This window comes from Canis lupus, chromosome 31 (assembly GCF_003254725.2).
Source record: "Canis lupus dingo isolate Sandy chromosome 31, ASM325472v2, whole genome shotgun sequence".
Taxonomy (NCBI): domain Eukaryota; kingdom Metazoa; phylum Chordata; class Mammalia; order Carnivora; family Canidae; genus Canis; species Canis lupus.
The window spans coordinates 2,185,012-2,210,919 of NC_064273.1; the positions used below are offsets into that span (position 1 = coordinate 2,185,012).

The 25,908-nt window shown below is 37.0% G+C and overlaps 1 long non-coding RNA gene across 4 annotated transcripts in view; it reads right to left on the reverse strand.

Moving 5' to 3' along the window:
* The window catches only part of LOC112661749 (uncharacterized), a 66,006-nt gene extending 40,455 nt beyond the window's left edge, over window positions 1-25,551 (reverse strand). The window contains exons 1-3 of one of the 4 annotated variants that reach the window (XR_003137930.3): window positions 25,352-25,551; window positions 23,639-23,722; window positions 20,791-20,817 (exon numbers count right to left, since the gene is read on the reverse strand). This is a non-coding gene — a long non-coding RNA (uncharacterized LOC112661749). The other 3 variants (XR_003137932.3, XR_003137931.3, XR_004811074.1) reach the window with 3 other exon arrangements.
* Between the last annotated feature and the right edge of the window lie 357 nt (window positions 25,552-25,908).

The window sequence follows — 25,908 nt, forward strand, 5'->3', positions numbered from 1 at the left end:
AACTTAAAGGTAGAAATTGAAAAAGAGAATTTTTATTTTTATTTATTTTATTTTATTTTTTTTTTGAAAAAGAGAATTTTTAAAAACAATCCAGCAATATACAGTGGACCCTTAAACAATATGGGTTTTAGGGATGCCTAGGTGGCTCAGCAGTTGAGCACCACCTGCCCTTGGCCCAGGGCATGATCCCGTGGTCCTGGGATGGAGTCCACATCGGGCTCCCCACACGAAGCCTGCTCCTCCCCCTGCCTATGTCTCTGCCTCTCTCTCTGTGTCTCTCATGAATAAATAATTTTTTTAAAAAAATTATAAAAAATATGGCTTTTAACTGTGCAAGTCCACTTATACAGAGATTGTTTGATTTTTGATAAATGTAGTACAGTACAGTACTGTAAATGTATTTTGTCTTCCTTATGATTTTCCCAGTAACATTTTCTTTTCTCTACTTTACTTTATTGTAAGAATATAGTATATAATACATGTAACATACAAAGTATGTGTTAATCAACTATTTATGTTATTGGTAAAGCTTTCAGTCAATAGTAGGCTACTCATAAAGCTTTCGGGAGTCAAAAGTTATGTGTGGATTTTTGACTATGTGGGGACTTGGCAACCCTACACCCATATTGCTTAAGGTCAAGTGTACTACCAAACAAGAGACACACTTGAAATCAAAGTCACAAAGAGGTTGAAGAAACAAAAAATTTAAGAGATATGCTATGCAAACAGTACCCAAAACAGAGTTGTAGTGGTAGTACAAATGGTAGAGTACAAATGGTGCTGGAACAACTAGACATCCACCACACAAAAATGAACCCAGACACAGACCTTACATGTTAAAAGAAATAATTTAAAATGGAGCATAGAACTAAACATAAAGCACAAAACTACTAAACTCCTAGATGATAATATAAGAGAAAACCTGGATGACCTTGGGTGAGGTGATGCCTTTATAGCTGCAACACCAAAGACATAATCATGAAAGAAATAAGCTGGTAAGTTTTAATTAAAATTAAAAATTGCTCTGTGAAATAGAACATCAAGAGAATTAGTAGACAAGCCACAGACTGGGAGAAAATATTTACCAACTGAAAAAAAAAAAAAAAACACATCTGAAGAACAGTTATTTCAAAATACACAAAGAACATTTAAAACTTAAAAACCTAGTTAAAAAATGTGCCCAAGACTTTAACAGACAAATCATCAAAGAAGATATATAGATGGAAAATAAGCATATGAAAAATATCATATGTCAGGAAAAGGCAAATTAAAACAATGAGAAACTCCTACACATACACCCATCCGAATAGCCAAAATTCAGAACACTGACAACACCGAATACTAGTGAGGATGGATAGTAACAAGACGTCTTATTCACTGTTGGTGGGAATAAAAAAATGGTATAGCCACTTGCAAGACAGTTTGTCAATTTGTTAAAAAACTAAACATACTCTCACATGATTCAGCAAATACACTCCTTGGTATTTACCCAAAGTGCTTAAAAACTTATCTCTATAGAAATTTCTGCACAACGATGTTTATAGCAGCTTTGTTCATAATTGCCAAAGCTTTGAATCAACAAAGATATCCTTGTAGTGAGTGGATAAACAAACTGTGATACACCCAAATAATGGAATATTATTTAGTGCCAAAAAGAAAGAAAATAAAAAGCGATGAAAAGACCGGGATGAACCTTAAGTGCATACTACTAAATGAAAAAAATCTGCAAAGGCTAAATACTATATGATTCTAACTATATGACATTCTGGAAAAAGCAAAACTAGAAGTAGAGTAACAGATTAGTGGTTACCAGAGGTGGAAAGGGAGAGAGATGAATGGGCAGAGCACAGAGGATTTTTAGGACAATGAAAATACTCTGTATGTTATTTCTAAACTCATAGAAGGCACAACACCAAGAATGAGCCCTAAGGTAAACCTTGGACTTTGAGTAATTATGATGTGTCAATGTAGGTTCCTCCTTGTTACAAAGGTACCATTCTGATAAGTGATTTTGTCTATTGTGGAGGCTGTGCATGTGTGAGAACATAGGCTATATGGGAAATCTCTGTACCTTCCTCTCAATTTTGCTATAACTAAAAACTGCTCTAAAAATTAAGATATCTAAATATATATATATTATAATTATATAATTTTATATATAATTTTAAAAATAATTCAGAAAAAAGCTCACTAAACTGACATAAGGTAGAAGGAAGACAATTTTATTTTATTTTATTATTTTATTTTTTAAAGATTCTATTTATTTATTAATGACACACACACACACACACACACACACACAGAGTGACAGAGACACAGGGAGAGGGAGAAGCAGGCTACAGGCAGGGAGCTGGATGTGGGACTCAATCCCGGGTCTCCAGGACTAGGCCCTGGGCTGAAGGCTGAGCCACCTGGGCCGCCCGGAAGACAATTTTAAAGCAAGGAAAACAAAATTAAAGAAAAGGAAAGTGGGGATCCCTGGGTGGCTCAGTGGTTTAGTGCTTGCCTTCGGCTCAGGGTGTGATCCTGGAGTCCCGGGATTGAGTCCCACGTCAGGCTCCCTGCATGGAGCCTGCTTCTCCCTCTGCCTGTGTCTCTGCCTCTCTCTTTCTCTCTGATGAATAAATACAATATTTTTAAAAAATAAAGAAAGAAAAGGAAAGCAATATAGAAAAATCTGTGAAACCAAAGGTTGGTTCTTTGAAAGAGCAACAAAACTAGTAGGCCTTTAGTTTACTGATAATGAAAAAAAAATCACATTATTACATAAAAACTAATTTTAAAAAATTAAAATAAAAAACACTACACTTGTATAAATAAAAGAAGATGATAATAGGAAAATAATATGAACAATTGTATGCAAACAAGCTAGATAACCTAGATGACATGAACAAATTTCTAAAGATGCAATTTTTTGACACTGACCCAAGAAGAAATAGAAAATCAAAGGGGGTTAATAACTAAAGCTACTGAATTAGTAAAATTCCTGCAAAGAAAAGCCCAATCCATGTGATTTCAAATCCAGTAGCACTTTATAGAAATAATACATCACAGCCAGTGGGATTTATCCTAAGAATGCAAGGTTGGTTTGATGTATGAAAATTAATCATCATAATACACCAAAATAGTGAAATAAGTGTCAAAACCTATACAATCATCACCATAGACAGAAAAAGCATTTAACAAAATTCAACACCTTGTCATTGTACACTAGGAACAGAAGAAAACTCTCACTGTAATGAAGGGCATCAATAAAAATCCACAACTCTCATCATATTTAATGATAAAAGACTAAATGGGGATCCCTGGGTGGCGCAGCGGTTTGGCGCCTGCCTTTGGCCCAGGGCGTGATCCTGGAGACCCGGGATCGAATCCCACATCGGGCTCCCGGTGCATGGAGCCTGCTTCTCCCTCTGCCTGTGTCTCTGCCTCTCTCTCTCTCTCTCTGTGACTATCATAAGTAAATAAAAATTAAAAAAAAAAAAAAAGACTGAATGTTTCCCCCAAAAAATAATAAAAAAGATACCCATTACTTGTATGCAACACTGTACTGGAAATTTTTGCCAGAGCAATCAAGCAAGAAAAATAATTAAGTGCCTTCAGATTGGAAAGAAAGAAGCAAAACTGTCCCTGTTCAGATGACGTGATCTTGTAAATAGAAAATCCCAAAGAATCCAAAACATACTATTAGAACTAAGAAAGTTCAACAAGATTGCAAGACATAAAATCAATATATAAAAGTCATTTGTATTTTTATATGCTAGCAGTGAAGAATCCAAAAATGAAATTATAATAATCCATATTACAATAGGATCACCAAATAGATTAAAATATGTAGGAATACATTAACAAAAGACGTTCAAACTTATACACAGAAAAACCACAAGATGTTACTGAAAAAAAATTAAAGAAGGCCTAGATAAGGCAAACCAGTGCTCGTGGATAAGAAGACTTATTATGATAGGAATACACTCTTAATTGACTTACAAATTCAATGCATTCCCTTTCAAATCCCAGCCACCAGTTTTTGCATAAACTGACAAAATAACTCTTAAAAATCATATGAAAATGCAAGGAAACCAAAAGAAAAAAGAAAAAAAAACCTTGAAAAAAAAAAAGAATTAAGTTGAAGGACTTATACCTCCTATTTTTTTTTGCATCAACATCACATTTGTGTGACTTTGGAATCAAACAAAACCAGCATAGATATTTGTTTCTAGAATCTAAAATTCTTGCTCTTCTTTATCCCTAGTCATATTTCCTACTCTAATGTAAATGTACATGGTTGTAAGTTTTTGCCAGATACATGTTAACATGTATATGTTTATAAAATTGCATTTAATTTATTTATGAAAGATTTCATTTGCATTACAACTGGGAATAGAAAAGGACCTGCTCACTTATCTCTCATTCTTTCTTCCCTGTTAGCTAACCATAATTACTAAAAATTCCAATCAAATTTAAAATGAGACCCTGGAAGATATATAAATATTATTTAATGCTATAAATCTTTAAAATATTCCTCTGAATGTTTAAAAAGGTATTAATGCCTTATAATCAGTAAAATTTTAAGATTTGAAAATAACACTATGTTACCTGATATAAATATGGGTTTATTAATGAAATGATGACCAATAACATACATTAAGCCAACATATAATAGTTCTATATTTTATAGAGTGTATCCTCATTGTTTTCTTTTAAGAATCAACTTTGTTCATGTAATTGTTTGAAATTCATCAGTCTAAGCAAGGGAGTGCAAAGAAACTAATTTTTATATTAATGAAGTTTTATATACTGAAAGATAATTAGAATTCTGGAGCTATGAGAGATATTGAAATTGTCTAGCCAAAACCCTCATTTCTTGTAACAAGGTCACTCAGACATTTTCAGATCAATGTTCTAATCTTTGTGTAATGAACACAGACACACACACACACAAATTAATAATTAACACTGCAGGAATGATATGCAAATGAAGTGCACCTTTTCATAAAGTTTTCCCTCTTCTCCCTCACCTTCCTTTTCCCTCCCTCTCTCTTTCTCTTTCTTTCTCCTGACTTCAGCCTTATGTTATTTTCTCTTCTTATTTTTTGATAGTGATTCTAAACTTGAAGTACAGTTAGTGCTTAGAAACATCATATATTATTTAAGGAAAGATGTGTGTTAAATGCATTCCTGTAGATATTAGTCCCCAGGGAGACCCTTTGGAAAATTCTGCTTAGTGGTTAAGCCTAGACAATATGTTCTTAGATGCACCTACATTTCCTTACCTATCTCATACATAGTTAACTGTTAGTACCTGGTTTTGTGTTCTACTGTCATTAACCATTTGAGAATTCACATAGATCCAAGGCTTATATCCTATATAAGTATTAAGTATTTTAAGTACTTCAATGAAGTACTTAAGTATTCAATGAAATTAGACATTATGACTGACAGACTAACTTGGTGGCATTTTTTTTTCTCTTAATAAAATTAATCATTGCCTCGAGGAGTAAGTCAAACTTTCTCTGAATTCAATTTGACCATGCGGATTTTACAACTTACTTGAACTATTTTGCTGCTGGCAAAGAATCTCTCTGTCAGCCACTGCTGTAAAGTTTGCATTTGCTATCTTTTGAACCATGAAGACAAACATGAAAATAAAAGGATATGACTAAGAAGCTAACATTTTTGCATCAGTGTTTTTTGCATTAGTGGTAGTTTAGCAGATTCTATGTAATTTTTACTTAGGGATAGACTAACTAAGTCTTTTAAAGTTAAAGATAAAGGCCATCATTTTGTGGACAAGAATAGATTAAAGGACAAATTACAAGATACCGGCAGAGTTGAGAATGGCATAGGGCCTCAAGGTGTTTTGTTAAAAAAAAAAAAATTGACAAACATACTCAATAACTGGCACACATATCATTTTTTTTCTTACATTCTTCTACAGTCTCATACCTTCCCCAAAATAGTTTTATCTGGATTACCCATAAAACTATTTTATTTTGATTCAGTCATTTAATAGATCTGACCTGTGGTAGAAGGGTAGGAAAGTTAGACAGGAAACACAATAAGAGATCTGGGTTAAAAATGGAATGAATTAGTCCAGGCTCTCCAGAGAAACAGATTCAATAGGAAGTATGTGTGTATATGTGTGAATGTACATGAGTGTATATGCAGATTTATTTTAAGCAATTGCTCATGTGATGATGGAGACTAGGAAGCCCAAGATCTGTAGTCAGCAAGCTGGAGAATCAGGAGAGCTGATGGTACATGTTCCAGTCCAAAAACTAGCAGGCTCAATACTCAGTAAGAACCAATATTTCAGTTCAAATTAAAAAGCCAGAATAATGTCTCAGCTTATTCAGTCAGGCAAAAGGAGTTTCCTCTTACTTATTATTAGTAGACTTTTTGTTTTATTCAGATTTTCAACTGATAGGATGAGGCCCACCCATATTTGGTTGGGCAATATGTTTTATTAATTCTACAAATTCAAATGTTAATCTAACCTAGATATTCCCTCACAGACACACCCAGAATAATGTGGGACAAAATGTCTGGGTGACACTATGCCCAGTCACATTCATACATTAAATTAATGACCACATAGGTAAAAATAGAAAATGATCATTAAAAGGAGAATGATCAACCATCAATCACAATACTTTCATGTAAAATTCAGAAAAGTGAATTTTGGGACTACTCAATGAACAGTCATCCTTTAGTCATCTTGTCTCTATGCAATACCTCATACTATTGCAGCTACCATATATATGATTATATCATCCACAGATTTGTGAATCCCTTAAAGCAGAGCCTGTTTGTATCATTCCTGAATGTCTAACACAAAGCCTAGAACTTGTTATGCATTTAGTAAATATATGTTGAATGAATTAGGAGACCAATATCATCTACAATTTAATAATTCATATTATGTATCATTTTATAGTTGTCACAGCACTTTTACAGGCTTTATCTCATCAGAGCATTATAATCCCAGTTCCAACAATGAAAATATAAAGTTTAGAAATAATATTGACGCACCACCGTAAGTCAGCAAAAACAAGTACTTGAAATCAGAGCTCCTAAGCCCAATCTAAATAGCAAGCAAAAGTATGGAAATGGTTAAGAAATGGAAAGAAAATAAGACATAAACTGGTCATCTTTTAAAAGTTAATATAATTATATGCACTGTTTAAGAGTATAAGAAAAAAATGGGGGGATTTCAAACATATACTACCTTGTTTAATAGTGGAAATGACCAAATGAGAGGAATTATCAGTATTTTATTTGTGCAGAAACTGAAGCATTTAGAAGCTATATAAATTGCACATGATTATATAGTTTGTAGGGCAGCCCACCTTCAGCAGTTTGGAGCCACCTTCGCCCCGGGCCTGATCCTGGAGACCCAGAATTGAGTCCCATGTCAGGCTCCCTGCATGAAGCCTGCTTCTCCCTTTCCCCATGTCTCTGCCTCTGTGTGTGTGTGTCTCTCTCATGAATAAATAAATAAAATCTTAAAAAAAAAAAAGATTATATAGGTAGTAGCCATTAGAACCAAATTTTCCACTGAAGTCTGGCTAATCCCTAAAACCTATGCTACTAGTCACTCATAAATACCATTATTTATTCTTTAAAACACTCCCACAAAGTATGTGTAACAACATTTTACAGGTAAAGAAATGGAATCAGAAAGTTTAATTTACTTATCTGGGCCACAATGACAATTAGCAGAGGGCAGATATTTAAAGTCAAGTCCAAAACCTGCTCTCTATTTCCACTGATTTCAGCCTCCACTGTATTTCAAGCCTTTTTGGTGTATGAAACAGGCAGTGGGCCTGTACTCATAAGCACATACTTTAACATAAGAAAAGGTTACAGAAATAGTTATTGGACCTTGAATTTATTTCTAATTTGGAGCCATTAAAGAATCCAAAATTTCCCTATGGATTGCATATCAACCCTAAAAAAAGAAAAGTCCAACTTATATTAACATAAATGATAGAAATATAATACTTAGCAAGATGAGTGAACAAGGAAATATAACAATAAATGAAGAAAAGAATCTATACAATGAATAACGTATAGATACTTCACCTACAATATTTGGCAAATATTTCCACCGAGTTCTCAAAGAGGATATTATTATAATCACATTGGCATATTCCAGTAGTCTTTTTTAATAGGTAAAAATATAGGTATTTGAGACAGACATATAGACACAGAAATACAGATATATGTAATTCACATGTGCTTCAGGTAACTATTTGGTATTCTCCATATAGTTTATTCTGTAGGGAGATTTTATTATTTACTTATTTGTTATTTAAAGATTTATTTATTTATTCATGAGAGACGCAGAGAGGGAGAGGCAGAGACACAGGCAGAGAGAGAAGCAGGCTCCCTGCAGGGAGTCCAATGGGGGACTCCAAGATCACGCCCTGAGCAGAAGGCAGGCGCTCAACCACTGAGCCACCCAAACATCTGTAGGGTGTTTTTAACATCCTATTATTTAACCCTTTCCTATGTTATAATAATAACTCTAATTTAGAGAACCTCACCAGACTTTCCTAAGAATCACTTTGATAGAACAGAACTAAACAGACATGTGAACGCAAGAATTTGGTTAGTCAAATGACTTATATGGTAATTATTTTGTATTTTGCATTCAAATTATAAAGTGCTAAATAGATTAAATTGATCTACAACTTTAAGGTATTCACAGTGGATTGAGAAATAAACCATGACATTTTGCCTGATAGCCAAAGAGAAGAAAAAATCTAGTTTGGGAAGGAAAGATATAAGATCAATACAAACCCATTGACCTTGAAGATGTCCGGGCTAAGGTGCTCATCAAGCTGTTTAAGATAAAAGAGATATCAGTAGGTAAATGCAAGCCCGAGATAAATATTTGGAAGTCAGGGACCTCAAATTATTTGTATAAGTTTTAAGAATGATTGTAATTTGATCAAGGAATAGAATAAAAATGATAACAAAATCCAGAATATTGAAGTGTTCCTGACATCAATGTTAGAAATAAAGGAATGGGGACAAAAGAGATGTGGTTCCAAAAGAAGAAAGAGAAGTCTCATTACTGCCATGAAAGACTCAGGAAACAATACTATAGAAAGAAATGTTGGCAGACACTGAAATATACATTGAAAAAAAAGTTTGGAAGAAGAGATGACTTGTGGAAAAACCTGTGTTTGATTATTAAGGAATTTTTTGTGACCTTTTTCAAAGCAACCTCAATATTGGGTGGGACATAAATCAAGGAAGAAATTATATGGGGCAAATGGCTGATGAGGATCAGATATTGATCTGACCAAACTTTAGCTTTTCATACTTTAATGAGCATATAATCATGACTCTAAAATATATATTTTTAACACAGTAATTCTGAAATGTAGACTGAAATTGTGCATTTTTAAAAACCTCCCACTGCAATTGGGATTGGTCCATGGACCAAACTTATGTAACAAGACTGTGAAGTGCTTAAGTTGATTTAGTAACAAACAATTAAGAGAGTATGCTTATGGGACACCAGGGTGGCTCAGCTGTTGAGCGTCTTCCTTCAGCCCAGGGTGTGACCCTGGGGTCCCAGGATTGAGTCCCGCATGGGAATCCCTGCATGGAGCCTGCTTCTCCCTCTGCCTGTGTCTCTGTCTCTCTCTGTGTGTGTCTCTCATGAATAAATAAATAAAATCTTTAAAAAAGAGAGTATGCTTATAATTCAAGGGGTTCCAGGGATGGAAGGAAGATGGTATGCTTTGAGCTCAATTGAAAAAGATCAAGTTAATTGGAAATAAAAAATGATGCAAGGATGCATTTTTGGTAAATTTACCTCTTTACTTGATACTACTCAATTATCAAGTATTTTTACAGGCACAGGGTGGGAAAAAATTAACCAAAAATACTGGGTAAGAGTATTATATTGATAGACAACAAGTTTTGCTTGTTCAATCCTGATGTATATGGATCATGGAAAAGGATAAGCCTTGAATTTGATTTAGTAAAGCAGCACTATGAAAAGCAGTTGAGGCTATTAGAGACACAAAAGCAATCTGCTTATATATACATAATCCAAATTTCAAATTTCATTTCCCCCCTACATTTGAAGAAGTTCTCCCCTCCTTTCTTTTTTTTTTTTTTTTAAAGATTTTATTTATTTATTCATGAGAGACACACACACACACAGACAGAAACACAGGCAGAGGGAGAAGCAGGCTCCATGCTGAGAGCCCAACGTGGGACTTCATCCCGGTTCCGAATATCCGGGGTCGGCCCTGGGCTGAAGGAGCTAAACCGCTGAGCCACCGGGGCTGCCCTCCCCTTCTTTTTATAGAAAAATTACAAAACAGTAAGAGAAGATATTAAAAGAGCTAAGTAAAATTTATACTACCTACAATAATTGTGATGTTTGAATAAAGCTTCAGTACTCTTGTTTCCCATTCATCACACAAATAGAGAACAACAGATCTTAATTACCAATTTGTTAGAAATCACGTCATGTATCATAGTGAACTTTTTCCTCACTTGGAGGCACTTCTGGGTAGAGAACTAAATGTCTAATAAGAGCATTCTCTTCTAGTTCTGATAAAGAAAAACAAAAGTAATAAAAGATTTACACTCAATAGAATGTCGGTTAAACAGAGAACATATAAATGAGTTCAAAGATGACACAAAATTAAACATGCTTCTGCGTATTTTTATCTACTTATTTTTAAACACCTGGATGCTAGCCAAGAATATCTGAAGAATTCATGCCAAATTAATTGTTTCTCTGGAGGGGAACACGTCAATAAGTTGACAAAACCAGTATTTATAAACATTGATTGAATATATTTCCTGGATTAACTTGTAGTTAGGTATCAACATGAATACAAGTTCTTTATGAACCAATCCTGGAAGAAAGACATCCACATCAGAACTAGGAACTAGGAAATAATAGCATACTCTTGCCAGGAATATGGATTAATTTCCATTAGATGCAGTACAGATGGGACCAGATAGAAAGAAGACAGTGAGGCCACACTCACTGTTGCCCTCCCAGAGAAAGCCGGATTATAGGGAATAAGCAGAGAAGAGGGAAAAGCCAGGATAGGCACAGATGTGGGAAACAACCACTGCTTGGCAGTGACAACAGAGGTTTCCCAAAGCAGTTTTTCTGGGAGCCATAGGGGGGAAAAAAAAAAAAGTCACAGCAAACTGAAAGCTAGCAGGTGGCAACCCAATCTCCTGGAGGTCAATTTGCATAGAACAAGTCTCCCTCTAAAAACAAACAAAAACAGAGAAGAGGGTACGACAAACACCTCATTAAAAAAGTATGAATATGAATAATGCCCTCTACCTAAAATATATCTATTATTAATATATGAATGATACATTACATTAGATACAAATTATTAATCATATACCATATGTACAAGTACCTCAACATGCAAGATATCAATGAAAGCTTCTAAAACCACTTGGCCGGTTTAGGCATAATAATTTTCCTATTTCACAGATGCAGAAACTGAGTATCAATGAGATTAACTTACATAAGGACACATTGCCAGAAACTGGCAAATCCAGGATTTGAATGTAAAAATTTCTGGCTCTCAACTCCTGTGTTTAACATTTATTTTATATGGTCTTATAGGTAACAAATGATATGCAAAATCAAGTAATAAAATATCACTTTCAACTTAAAAAACTAATACTGATAGTGATTTTTGGCAGAGATATAAATAGAGACTCTAAGTACTAAAGGAACATAAGTTACTATAACTTTTATGAATAATATTCTAAAATTAATTATCAAGGGACGCCTGGGTGGCTCAGCAGTTGAGCGCCTGCCTTTGGCTCAGGGGCTCAGGGCAGGATCCTAGAGTCCTGGGAACCAGTTCCACATCAGGCTTCCTGCAGGGACCCTGCTTCTCTCTCTGCCTGTGTCTCTGCCTCTCTCTCTGTGTGTGTCTCTCATGAATAAATAAATGAAATATTTTAAAAATTAATTATCTTCCCCAAATGAATGAGACTATGTAATGTTTGTCCTTCTTCGATGGACTTATTTCACTCAGCATAATACCCTTCAGTTCCATCCACGTGGAAACAAATGGTGGGTATTTGTCATTTCTAATAGCTGAGGAATATTCCATTGTATACATAGACCACATCTTCATTATCCATTCATCTTTCGATGGACACCGAGGCTCCTTGCACAGTTTGGCTATTGTGGACATTACTGCTAGAAACATCGGGGTGCAGGTGTCCCGGCGTTTCATTGCATCTGTATCTTTGGGGTAAATCCCCAGCAGGGCAATTGCTGGGTCGTAGGGCAGGTCTATTTTTAACTCTTTGAGGAACCTCCACACAGTTTTCCAGAGTGGCTGCACCAGTTCACATTCCCACCAACAGTGTAACAGGGTTCCCTTTTCTCCGCATCCTCTCCAACATTTGTGGTTTCCTGCCTTGTTAATTTTCCCCATTCTCACTGGTGTGAGGTGGGATCTCATTGTGGTTTTCATTTGTATTTCCCTGATAGCCAGTGATGCGGAGCATTTTCTCAAGTGCTTGTTGGCCATGTCTATGTCTTCCTCTGTGAGATTTCTGTTGATGTCTTTTGCTCATTTCATGATTGGATTCTTTGCTGTTGAGTTTAATAAGTTCTTTATAGATCTTGGAAACTAGCCCTTTATCTGATACGTCATTTGCCAATATCTTCTCCCATTCTGTAGGTTGTCTTTTGGTTTTGTTGACTGTATCCTTTGCTGTGCAAAAGCTTCTTATCTTGATGAAGTCCCAATAGTTCATTTTTGCTTTTGTTTCTCTTGCCTTCGTGGATGTATCTTGCAAGAAGTTACTGTGGCTGAGTTCAAAAAGGGAGTTGCCTGTGTTCTCCTCTTGGATTTTGACAGAATCTTGTCTCTCATTATATGGTCTCATTCATTTGGAGAATATAAAAAATATTGAAAGGAAATAAAGGGGAAAGGAGAGAAAATGAGTGGGAAATATCAGAAAGGGAGACAGAACATGAGAGACTCCTAACTCTGGGAAACGAACAAGGGATGGTAGAAAGGGAGGTGGGGGGGGGGTGACTGGGTGATGGGCACTGAGAGGGGCACTTGAGGGGATGAGCAGGCTGTTATGCTATATGTTGGCAAATTGAACTCCAATAAAAAAAAAAAGAATAGAAAATAAATTCCAAACTGAAATTAAAAAAAAAAGAGAGACCATAGATTTAACATATTCTAACCATTCTCTACGCTGTAAAAAAATAAGATGGAAGAAAATACAAACATAAACAAATAAATAAATAAATAAATAAATAAATAAATAAATAAAATAATTATCAAAGCAGTGAAATAATCCATTTGAGACAGCAATTCTACTTCTAAGAATTTATTCAAAAGACGTAAGAATGGATGGACTTACAAACGTCACTAAAAGATTATTACAACATTCTTTAAAATCACAAAGAATGAAGATCTCAAAAAAGGATCATAGTAAAATAAATTATAGTATATCCAAGAGAACATTAGTGACATTGAAATATACACTGAACATTATAAATGGCTTTTAAAGTAATATAAGGCAAAGATCTTTATATCATTAAAACAACCACACACACGTACACACACCTTAGATATACATGCAGTTTAAGAAATAATTTTGTAGTCACTTCTTTATTCCAAGTTGGAGAAAAATAGCATAATTCATATCAGTGGGTTAATTTAAGTCTATTTTTATTTCAGAGACTCCAAGGGAGTAAGACGTAAAACTGGAATGTTAGATTCTCTTTTCTAAAGAACTGGGTATGAACCAAGATTTGAACCCACAAAGTCTTAGAGACTTAGCACCTATTAAACACTACTCTCTATTTTAGTTAAGACTACTTTTCCAGGGGATAACATGTGCCAAGCACTGTTCTAAGTACTCCAAGTGCCTGACTCAGTAGTCTAATGTTGTTAAGCAACCCTCTGTGGCAGGAACCCCCTGGCACACGTCTCTATGCAGATGTCAAGTAGTAGGTCACAGGGCTGTCAGGGGCAGAGCCCAGGCTGCGATCTGAACAGTCTGACACCAGAACTATGCTTAACCATGATTCTGTCATCTTAATTGCCAAAACTGTGTTGCTTAATTGGAATTAATAAAGATTTTAAAGTTCACTAATTTTATCAAGCTGCCCTAATTCATCTCTTTCCTAAAGCTTGTCCTCTCAATTGGCTTACTAGGGGCAGGTTTCCTGACTTTTTAAAGTTTTCTGTTGTTCTCATGCTTGAGTAAGACGTTAGCTCAATCTAAAATTCTTTTTAGAATTCCACTTTACTTCCCTGATGACCTTGGAACAATGCTTCTTCATTTTCTAATTGTCATGTTGTTATACACGTGCTCTGAACCCAGCCTTATTCCAACTTATAGTCAAATTACATTTTCCCTCTGAGTGACATAAAAAATATATTTTCTTTTTGAAGTATACTTATATTAATTGATCTTCATTTTTCCCCTACTTTTTCCCCCTAAACTTCCTTATAGTTTCAGTATGTAGCTTCAAGTTTTCATTTATCTTACGCAAATTTTCTTAAATTGTCTCTTTGAAAAATATTTGTTTCTGCTTTCATTTATCCCATTCTACTTATTTTGCTTTCTTTAATAGGGTCGGCAATAATACCTTTGTTAGATCATCTTTTTCTATTACACATAATTATTAGTTTCTTCCAAAATCTTTTTTTTAAATTTTCTTTTACATTTCACTTGGCTCAATTTTCTTAACTATCTCCTTTATCTCCCTAACTATTTTTAGGAGGATATATTTCCCTTTATGTACTTCCAATGAAATTCATATAAAAACATGAATATATTAATTTTGTCACATAATCTTTCATTTCTTTGCATTGTCTCACTTTTTCTTAAGTCTTTGTATCTCACTATGCTATCTTGTTTTATAAAGAGGTTTCATTGATATTTACTTCAATTTGCTTAACATAATGACCAAATGTGTACACTGAATTTCACCTGCTTTATGGTATACTCTCTCTAGTATGTTTCTAGTATGTTCATAAACTTCTTTTGGAAGCTAAACCCATTTTCACATCTTATTTTCAATTATTTTTCTAGTATGTTCATAAACATCTTTTGGAGGCTAAACCCATTTTCACATCTTATTTTCAATTATTTTTGCCATGATACTGCTCTTTTTATTTCTTCTTATGAATCTGAAAAGTTTTTCCAAGAAAAGCTCTTTGCAAAAGTTTACAATAAAGTAGGAAGTAGAGTGGTGAGTTAGGGTGATGAGAGATTAAATAAAACCCAGGGACATTGAACTTAAAGCCTTGTCATTTTCTCATGAGCATCTCCAGTGTAGCCTGGTGCTACTCTGGTATAGGCAGAAGTCTATAGCACAATGTGGGTCTGCTATTTTTGGACCTATCCAGTTGTAAGGAAATACACACACACACACATGCACACACACACACACGTGCGTGCACACATACACACTCAACTGGATTAAGGAATTATCTGAATTCCTCTTATTCAGGGTCTGACAGTTCTATGGTAGGGCTGACCAGGACACAGGAGCCAGATTATCAGAGTCATCAGAACTTGGCTGGAGTTAGAGTGCAGTAAGGGAGCTGAAGGGACTCCATTTCTAGAAAGGTTCCAACTCTACTGTTTTTCTACTATGCTTCATTCACTCATGTTCCAATGTATTTTGCCTCTGAGTAAGCCAAAGATATTATGTTCCCACTTCTAGGGGGAAAAAAGAAAGTTAATCATTCTCTGAGTTTTGTCTTAGGCCCCAAACACCTGATAAGACCTAAGAAGAGCCAGATCCAGAACACATTCCAGGACATTATCTTCAGATAAACCTCAGCTGACACTGGCATCAATATCCCTACTTTCAGTAATTTACAGAATAGTACCTATTGTTTACTTGTTTACTTGACCCTTGCCTTTGATTATATCCTACGCTAGATTCCTGAAGGAACACATCCCCTAGACCCTTTTCCAATATAAGGCCCTAGCTCCAAGCAACAATGAGACTCATTTTCCTTTCTGAGTCTCCCACACTATTCATTTTTTAAAGATTTTATTTACTCATTCATTAGAAACACACACAGAGAGAGGGACAGGCAGAGACATAGGCAGAGGGAGAAGCAGGCTCCATGCAGGAATCCCAATGTGGGACTTGATCCTGGACCCTAGGATCACACCCTTGAGCCGAAGGCAGAAGCTCAACCACTGAGCCACCCATGCATCCCTCACCTGCACTATTCAATAAACTCTGTTTCTACTTCCTCCAGCTCATGTTTGATTTCTATCATGAATGATTTCTATCATGAATGAAGATTTTCTGCATGAAGCCACAGACCCTCTTGGCTGGTCCTGTGGGACCCCTCCTTTGGGTTATGAAACCCAGCCTGCCTGCATCAGGAGGTTACTCAGTCCTGTTTTCTTTTAGATTTCTTCTATTTGCATGAGTTCTAGGCTTTAATACTCCTCTCACCAAATCCAACAGAAAATGTATTAACTATTCAATGGCTATTTTCCCTTTCTCCTTTATTAATAGAAGTGCTGTTTGGTTTAGAGATGCAATGTGTCCAGTTGAGCATTATTTGTGTTTCCAGACTGAGTGACCCTGAGGAGTGACTATATGAGCCAGTTCTTAAAATGAAAAAGGAAGATTCCTACTGGATGTGGTCCAGGAATGATACTATTTTCCTGGAATAACTGAATAGATTGAGTTGACCCAAGTCTTAACTCCTTCCCCTTCCTCCTTCTTTCTGCCTGCAGATGGAGCAAACATTCTATGATCATAAGAGCCACATAATAAGGAGAACAGAGAATGGAGCTGGCTGTAGCCTAGGTTCCTAAGTCTTGTAATGACTGTGCTTGCACTTGACTTGTTTTCTTTTATGCTCTAGTAGTCACAAAAGAAAAATAAACCTTATTTTCTTAAGAAACTGTAGTTGAATATCTGGTACATAGAAATAATAAAATTCCCAAATCACAAGATGAGAAAGGGACAGTATTTTACTTCCTAGCTTTCACTTACAAAATTTCTGAAATTCAATCTAATTTATTTATTGTCTTGTGTGATAGGTCATTCCTAAACAAACAACAATGTCTGGAGATGGGGGTGGAGGGGATGCCAGGCTAACATTCTCAACTCTAAAGCCAAAGATGGAAATAGCTTTACCTGGACCATAGAGACTACAAATGAAAGACACCCACGCCAAAGTATCCCTATGAGGAGAAGAGTGAATGTATTCTAGAGAGCCCAAATCATTCCCCTGTGACAAGGGAGGCTAGGTGGGAGGAAAGGAACGTGCATGCGTGCGCATATGTGTGTGTGTGGGGGGGGGCGGGGGGATGATTAAGTTCTTATTTAACTTCAGCTGACAAATATTGGCAGCAGCAAGGCTGTTTGCAACCCCTAGTCTCTCTAATTTGTCACACTAAAGGCTAGCTTTTGCAGTGATGGAATGTCTGCATGATTTCTGGCTTCTTCTCTAACTTAAATATTGTCAATCAAAATTCAGGAGATTTCTACAACAAGCTTCTATTCTATGATCTGTTGATCTGTTTGTTCAAAATAAGTTGATTTACTCCTCAGTTTGTGCCTTGTAGTTTAGAAAACCTAGTCGCTTGGTGAACCTGGCCAAAGTCTGACACGCTCTTTCAATACATTTTTCATGTATTGATGCTGCAGGCGCTGGTGCTTCCCAATTCTGGTTAAAATCAACTTTGTTTTGTTTTTTATTACCTCTGCTTATTGTTTCCCTTATTTTCACTAGCTCTGTTTAGGAGATGACAACAAATCTTCACTCCATGATTTTAAACTGAAAGTATACCATATACCACTTTTATTCACAATATAAACACACACATATGTATCTCCTACTTGTAAATTTTTATTCTAGATTTCAGATTTATCCTTAATATAAAAGTATACATTTCTAAAATACGGTTTTTATCATGCTTACTCTATCTTCAAACCATCAAAGGAAATTTTACCAAAAGATAAAATCTAATATTCTTACCTCGGAATGCATGTACTTATCAAAGTAAATTCAACTACACAGTCTTTCCAGCTATGCTCTATGCTTCTTCAACTTTATGAGTGTGCACAAACTCTATTTAAAATATTCTATCTAAAATGTTTACTTTATCTAAAATATTCTCTTGGTCAATCAACAATGTTTATATATTATAAGCTAATACCATGGAAAAGCTTCCTTCATTGACTTAACAGATACTATCATTTTTCAGTTTCTATGTTATTGCAACATTTGCCATACCCTGGTCCACATTTTATTTATTTATTTAAATATGTGTGTTTTAGGTTAAAATGTCTTACTCTTGCTTCTAGATATTTATATCTTTCAGGGCAGTATCTTTCTATCATGAATATTTGCATGATGGCTCCTAATCTAGCAAGTTTTCAGAGAACATTTGTGAATTAATTTTTTAAAAGTAAATCTTTGATTGATTGATTGATTTATACAGATTTTCTTCATTTATTCATGAGAGACACAGAGAGTGAGAGAGGCAGACACAGTCAGAGGGACAAGCAGGCTCCCTGTGGGGAGCCCTATGTGGGACTGGATCCCAGGACCCCAGGACCACACTCTGAGCCGAAGGCAGATGCTCAACCGCTGAGCTACCCAGGTGTCCCTTTAAAAGTAAATCTTCAAAAACAGTTGTATTAAACAGCTTCCACTTTTGTGAAGGCAAGAAAAAGATCAGTTTAACCATTCTGAGTTCCAACTTAACATTTAACTTGTGACCGCCCTGAAGTTACACATCCTACATAAAATTGACAGAACAAGTATGAATTATTATTGATAACATTAACTTGAACAAGTAGGTTGGTGTTGATGGGAAATAGAAAATAAACAAACAAAAATACACTGTAAGAATTCTGTTTGATATCACCTTCCAGATGATTTGGAACGTTTAGTCAGGAGTGAGCACCTCTTGGAAATATGAAAGTACATCATATACACCTTCTTGAGAGATAATTTTTAACCTAATGTCTTCCCTATTTACAACTCCTCTGGATCGCTTTCCTGGGCTTCTCTTCTGCAATGTATATGTTGTCTGAAGATACAAACATGAAATGTCCACTGCCCTGTGACACTTTACCAAAAAGAACTTAGTGTCTTTCCTCATTTGATGGAATTTCCTTTTAAATATTCTACCTACCGTCCATTTTTAGGAAAATGCTTTGGATAGCTAATGCTGCACACAAAACCCTAAAACTTAGTGGTGTAAAATAACCATTTTGCTCCTGGATCTGGTTCCTGGGCTGGCCCCTCAGCAGGACTACTTGTTTCTGCTCCACTTTGTATCAGCAGGGACAGCTTGAAGCCTGAAGTCTGTAATCATTCAAAATCTCATCTATTCACACGACAGGGTCTGGGATACAAAGCCTTGGCTAGGAAGGCTTGACTGAGCACCAGAATGGCTAAGGATTCCTTGGTTATCTCTCTTTATTTCTTTGTATTTTAGCAATACATCAGCTTCAAGGTAGTTGGCATTGGTACGTGGCTTCTCAGGCTCCAAAGCGGTCCAAGAGTTACCCAAGGGGAAGTTGTAGCTTCAGTATTACTTTGCCTTGGAATTTAAATAGTATGGCTTCCATCATGCTCTGCAGGTCGGAGCACTCACAAGCCCCCTTCCAGATTTAAGAGGAGGGGCCACAGGTACCATTTGTCTGTGAAAGGAAGTGTGATATTGGACTAGAAATATTGTGGTGGCCATGGCTAGAAAACATAATTTGTTACAGCAAATTTGTTTTACTCTTGGAAATTCGCTGAAAAACATAGTTACTTACAGTATGATGATATCCTATATTATTTATTGTCCTTCAAGAGGGATTAATCCTTGATAATAAATGAATAATTATGTTTGGCTATCGGTATTCCTCTGCTTAACTGTCACACTTATTTTCAAACTTTTTACCTGTACTTCTGCCTCGTTTTGCTTCTTTTTAAAACTGTTATTATTGGGGCACCCGGATGGCTTGGTCAGTCAAGTGTCTACCTTCAGCTAGGGTCATGATTCCAAGGTCCTGGCATCAAGTTCTGCAGCAGGCTTCTGCTCGTGGAGAGCCTGCTTCTCCCTTGCCCTCTGCCCTGCTGATGCTCTCACTTTCACTATCGCTCAGTCAAATAAATAAATAAAAATCTTTTTTTTTAATTTAAAAAGTAGAACTGTTATTATTTAGTCTTACTATTTTAGAGTACAGAAAGGGCAAATCATACTGTAATATCCACTTATCTGACAATCATAATATAACCTATTTTTCATATTTTCTTCATGTCTTTTCTCTCCTGTCTTTTTAGTCTTACTTTCAGCTCTGCTCTCCAACTCTTTCATTAAAACTTTATGGATGAAAGAAAATACTTCTGAATTATTTTCCCTAGTACCATGATCTCTTCCTCTTTAATCTACCTAAAATTTATTCTTGAATATGGTATGATGAAGGAAAGTGATAGTTTTCTATGTAGATAAAATAATTAACCTGGTATGATTTGTCATATACTTTATCCTATAAGTAATATTTTTAATCAGCTTCTTTGGGGTACAATGTATTTATAATAAAGTTCACCAATTCTGCATGCACAATTTAAAAGTATGGACAAATGCATGCAATAACTAACAAAAATTTGTTAATGGATATACTACCATCAGAAATAAGGACATACACAGATTGAAGATATAGGGATGGCAAAAGATTTTCCATGCAAATGGAAAACAAAAGAAAGCTTGAAGTAACTATATTTATACCACACAAAACAGCATACTCACTGTACAAAACAGACGTTCAGACAAATACTGTAATAAAAGACAAAGAAGGTCATTAGATAATGACAAAGGTTAAATCTAACAAGAGGATATAACATTTGTAAATATTTATGGACTTGCCATAGGAACACCTAAATATATAAAGCAAATATTAAGAGATCTACAGAGAGAAATAGATTGCAATACAATAAGAGTAGAGGACTTTAATACTCCATTTTCATCGATGTATAGATCATCCAGACAGAAAATCAATGAAGAAACATTGGCCATAAATGACATGTTAGATCAGATGGACTTAGATTTCACCAGAACATTCCATCCAAGGCAACGGAATACAAATTCTTCTTAAGTGCTCACAGACCATCCTCCAGGACAGATCATATGTTAGGCGACAAAAACAAGTATTAATTAAATTAAGAAAGTTGAAATCATATCAAGTATCTTTCTGACCACAAAGGTAAGAAACTAGAAATCAATTACAAGTAGAAGACTGAAAAAGTCACAAATATGTGGAGATTAAACAACATGCTACTGAACAATCAATGGGTCAAAGAAGAAATCTAAAGAGATATCAAAAAATATCATAAGGGGCACCTGCGTGACTCAGTTAAGCATCTGACTCTTGGTTTCGGATCAGGTTTTGGTCTCAGGTTCATAAGATTGAGCCCCCTGGAGGGCCTCACACTCACCAGAGAGTCAGCTTCTCTCCCTCTGCCCCTCCCGTGGCTTGGGTACATGCATGCACACAGTCTCCCCTCAAATTAAAATCAATCAATCAATCAATCTTAAAAAAAATCTTGAGATAAATGAAATTAGAAATGCAGGGGCACCCTGGGGGATTCAGTCAGATAAACCTCTAACTCTTGATTTAAGCTCAAGCCATGATCTCAAGACTGTGGGATTGAGCCCCATATCAGGCTCTGTACTCAGTGTGGAGTCTGCTTGAGATTCTTTCTTCTGCCTCTGCCCCACCCCTGCTTGTGTGCATGTGCACTCTCTCTTTATAAATAAATATATACAGACATATATACATACATTAAATATTACCAAAAAAGAAAAAAGAAAATGGAAGTATAACATATAAAAACTTATGGGATGTAACAAAAGCAATTTTAAGAAGGAAATTCACACTACTAAAGGCTTACATCAAGAAATAAGAAAGATTTCAAGTAAACAACCTACCTTTACACCTCAAGGAACTAGAATAAGAAAAAAAAAAAAAAGACCTTAAGTTAGTAGATGAAAAGAAATCACAAAGATCAGAGTGGAAATAAAAGAAATAGTGACTAAAGAGACAATAGAAAAGATCAATAAAATTAAAAGCATGCTTTTTGAAAAAATAAAATTGGCAACCCTTTAGCTATAATCAACAAGGGAAAAATAAAAGAGGATTCAAAATCAGAGAAAAAGTTACAACTGATACCGCAGAAATACACAGGATCATAAAAGACTATTAACTAATCCTTCTCAACCTCTTACCCAAAAAACAAGAGGAGGAAACATTTCCAAACTTATCTCACAAAACCAGCATTACCTTGATAGCAAAACCAGGATACAAAAAGCACCGCAAGAGAAGAAAATTACAGGCCAATATCCTTGAAGAACACAGATGCAAATTACCTCATCAAAATATAAGCAAGGCAAATTCAACAATACATTAAAAAATCCACACACTTTGATCAAGTGGGATTTATTCCAGAGAAGCGTAGATGGTTCAACATATGCAAATCAGTCAATGTGACAAACTACATTTCCAAATGAAAGAAAAGTCCTATGAGCATCTCAATAGATATATAAAAAAAGCATTTTACAACATTCAACATCCATTTATGATAAAAATTCTTAATAAAGTGGGTATAGAGGGACTGTACCCCAACATAATAAAGGCCTTATATGACAAACCCATAGCTAACATCATGCTCAAACGTCAGGTTCTCTTCTAAGATTAGAAATGAGACAAGGATGCACACTTTTGCCACGTTTATTCAACATAGCATTGGAAGCCCTACTGAAAGCAATTAGGCAAGAAAAGGAAATTAAAGAAAGAATTATAACTGTCACTTTTTGAAAAATGACATGATATTTTATATAGAAACCTTAAAGACTCAAAAAAACAATTAAAAAATCTTATTAAAATAAATGAATTCAGTAAGGTTGCAGGATACGAAATTAATATACAAAAATCTGCTGCATCTCTATCCACTAATAATAACGTATCAGAAAAAGAAATAAATTCTATTTACAATTGCTTCAAAAAGAATAAAATACCTAGGACTAAATTTAACCAAGGAAGTAAAAGACCTGGTAATTACACAGATAATTATAAATTTTTCATAACAAAAGAAATTGAAGATGACACAAATAAATGTAAAGATATGCTCTGCTCATTGATTAGAAGAATTATTGTTAAAAATGTCAGTGCTACTCAAAGCAATTTACAGATTTTTTTTTCCATATAGATCATAGGCAGGAGTCAACATAATTCATTTTAAGATGGAAAACCAAGTAGTTTGGTTGAAAAGGCTCAATCTCACCACCCTGAGATCATGACCTAAGGGGCAATCAAGAGTCAGAGGCTTAACTGGCTGAGCCTCCCAGGTGCCCCAGACAGATTTTATATTAGAAATGAGTGCTTGGGTTAGGTCAGACCAAGAGTCCTTGTCTGTGTGAACACTGAAAATTGGTAGAGTCCAAAATAATTTTTTTACTTCAATTTATTAGATTTGCAAACAAGCAATGCAATGAATACATGCTGACCCCATGTTTTGTATTCTTTTGTGAGATGGTCAGTCAGGTGTGGCCGCAAGAGGAGACAGAGGAGAGGCTGGGGGGCGGGGGAATGAGTGCTTACGTGTCCTAGAAATGGTGGGCACAAGTGGTCAGGAGAATGAAGACAGGAACCCAGGAGAGCCTCAGACCAGAGCCTTTGCTGGGGCTAAGAAAAAAGGCAGGATGGGTTAAGCAGTGTAGAATTGGCTAGCTTGAATAATTCCACTGAGTTTGGGCCATAGGTGTGGTCTCTTGCCCGGTTCCCGGTGCCAGGGTGATCGCATAGAGGAATTTTATCTCCTGAAGTGCATAGGCCAGGTCGAGTAGGTTTGGCTCTAGAATGGTTAGTTTTCACAATCACCAATTCCAGGTGGGCCATTTGCTATCTCAAAGAATTGGTTGGCCTCTTCTAAGCCAGTCTCTTCCAAGTCAGAAAGATATTTTATAACGTCAAAGTATTCTAAATACAAAAATTAAATATATATATATATATATAATACACTCCATTATCATAAGCCGAGAGGGTCACAGAGGTTGGAATATAAGCACTTCTCTGTCCTCCCAACTTTCAGAGTCAGAAGTCAAGGGAGAACTTCAGAACTCTGCACTTTCCTAAAAAACACAAAACAAAACATCACAAACCCTCCCTCTTCCTCTTCCTTCCTTTGAACCATCAAAATTTCTATTTTTTTTTTTGAGATTTTATTTATTTATTTATTCATTAGAGACGGAAAGAGAGAGGCAGAGACAGGCAGAGAGAAGCGGCCGCCCCGTGGGGAGGGGGAGCCCGACGGGGCCTCGTCCGGAGACCAGGGTCAGCCCCGGGCCAAGCTGAGCCGCCCGGGCCCAGCCACAGCCACCGGACGCCGGGTCGTCTTCACCCGCCTCATCCTGGGGCAACCACCGGCGAGCCCGGCTGGGGCGGAGCTGGGCCCCGGCGTCCGCGGCGCGGCAGGGTCCCCGACCCACCTCGCTCCCTAATCCCGCCGGGCTTCTGCCTCCGCGGCTCGAGCTCGCACCACCCGCCTTTCCCCTACAGCGCCCCGGGCCCCGCCGCCCCGCCGCCCCGCCGCCCCGGGCAAGGTGTCCCGCCGTCGCCTGCACCCCTGCCCACCCACAAGTCCCCCCGCCGCCACCCGCAAGGCCCCTGCCGGCCCCCGCCCTGCCGCGGAGCAGCTTTCCGCCCCGAGACCGGCTCAGCAATCCCCGCCCCCCGGGGCGCACCCCCCCACCCCCCCCACCCCGGGCCAGGGCCCCCGAGGCTCGCCTCCCGCGCTCCTGGCCACAGCCCCCCGCGGCCCCAGGGACGCTCCCCGCCGCCCCCGCTCCCCTCCCCTCCCGCACCCCCTGCCCCCCGCACCCCTCCCCCCGGGACGCTCCCCGCCGCCCCCGCTCCCCTCCCCTCCCGCACCCCCTCCCCCCCGCACCCCTCCCCCCGGGACGCTCCCCTCCCCCCCGCTCCCCTCCCCCCGGGACGCTCCCCGCCGCCCCGCACCCCACACACCCCTCCCGAGACCCTTCCCACCCCTGCCTCCAGAATCCTTACTTTGCTGGTCCCGCAGTTTTCCTGTATACACTGATTTTTTTTAATTACATAATAAAGTCAAGTAAGTCCTTTTATTTAAATATAGCCCTCAATGCCCACCCAACTGCTTTTTAGAAAACTGCACGCTGACGCTCCGGCCTCTTGGACGGAGGACAGGCGACCCCGCGGGCCCTGCCGCGACGCCACTGCCTGCCGTTCCCTAGACTCTGCTTCCCTAGTCCTCTCTGTTCCCTCATTTCCCCACTTTACCAGCGGACGTGTTTATCGCCCTTTTTCTCTCGGTGCCTCCTCCACTCCTTTGTCGCTTTTGCTTTATCATTGTTTTCTGCATTCCACTTTCCTTAAATGAAAAAAAAAAAAAAAAAGAAAAGAAAAAGAAAAAGAAACTAGCTAAATTCTTCAGGGGTTCACCAGCTTCAGTCTCAGCTACTCATTTCTCTTTCCCTCAAATTTCCCCTCCCTCTCCTGAATCACCATTTTTTTTATATTGTTGGTCCTCTCCCTGGGGGGGGGGGGTGTAGTTCTCATCAATATAAGAATATGTATTTTTTAAGAATTTAAATGTAAAGTTCATAATAAATATCATGTGTTAATATCACTTTCCCTGCAGCTATCACCCATATATTTGCCTTAAAAGAAATTCTCATTATCATTTTACACAATTCTCCTCCAAAACACTCTTTGATGGGTTGAATTGTGTCTCTCTCCCCAAAAGAAATGTTGACGTCCTGACCCACAGCACTTTTTTTTTTTTTTTTTTTTTGGAAATAAAGCCATTACAGATATAATTAGTTAAGAGAGATCAC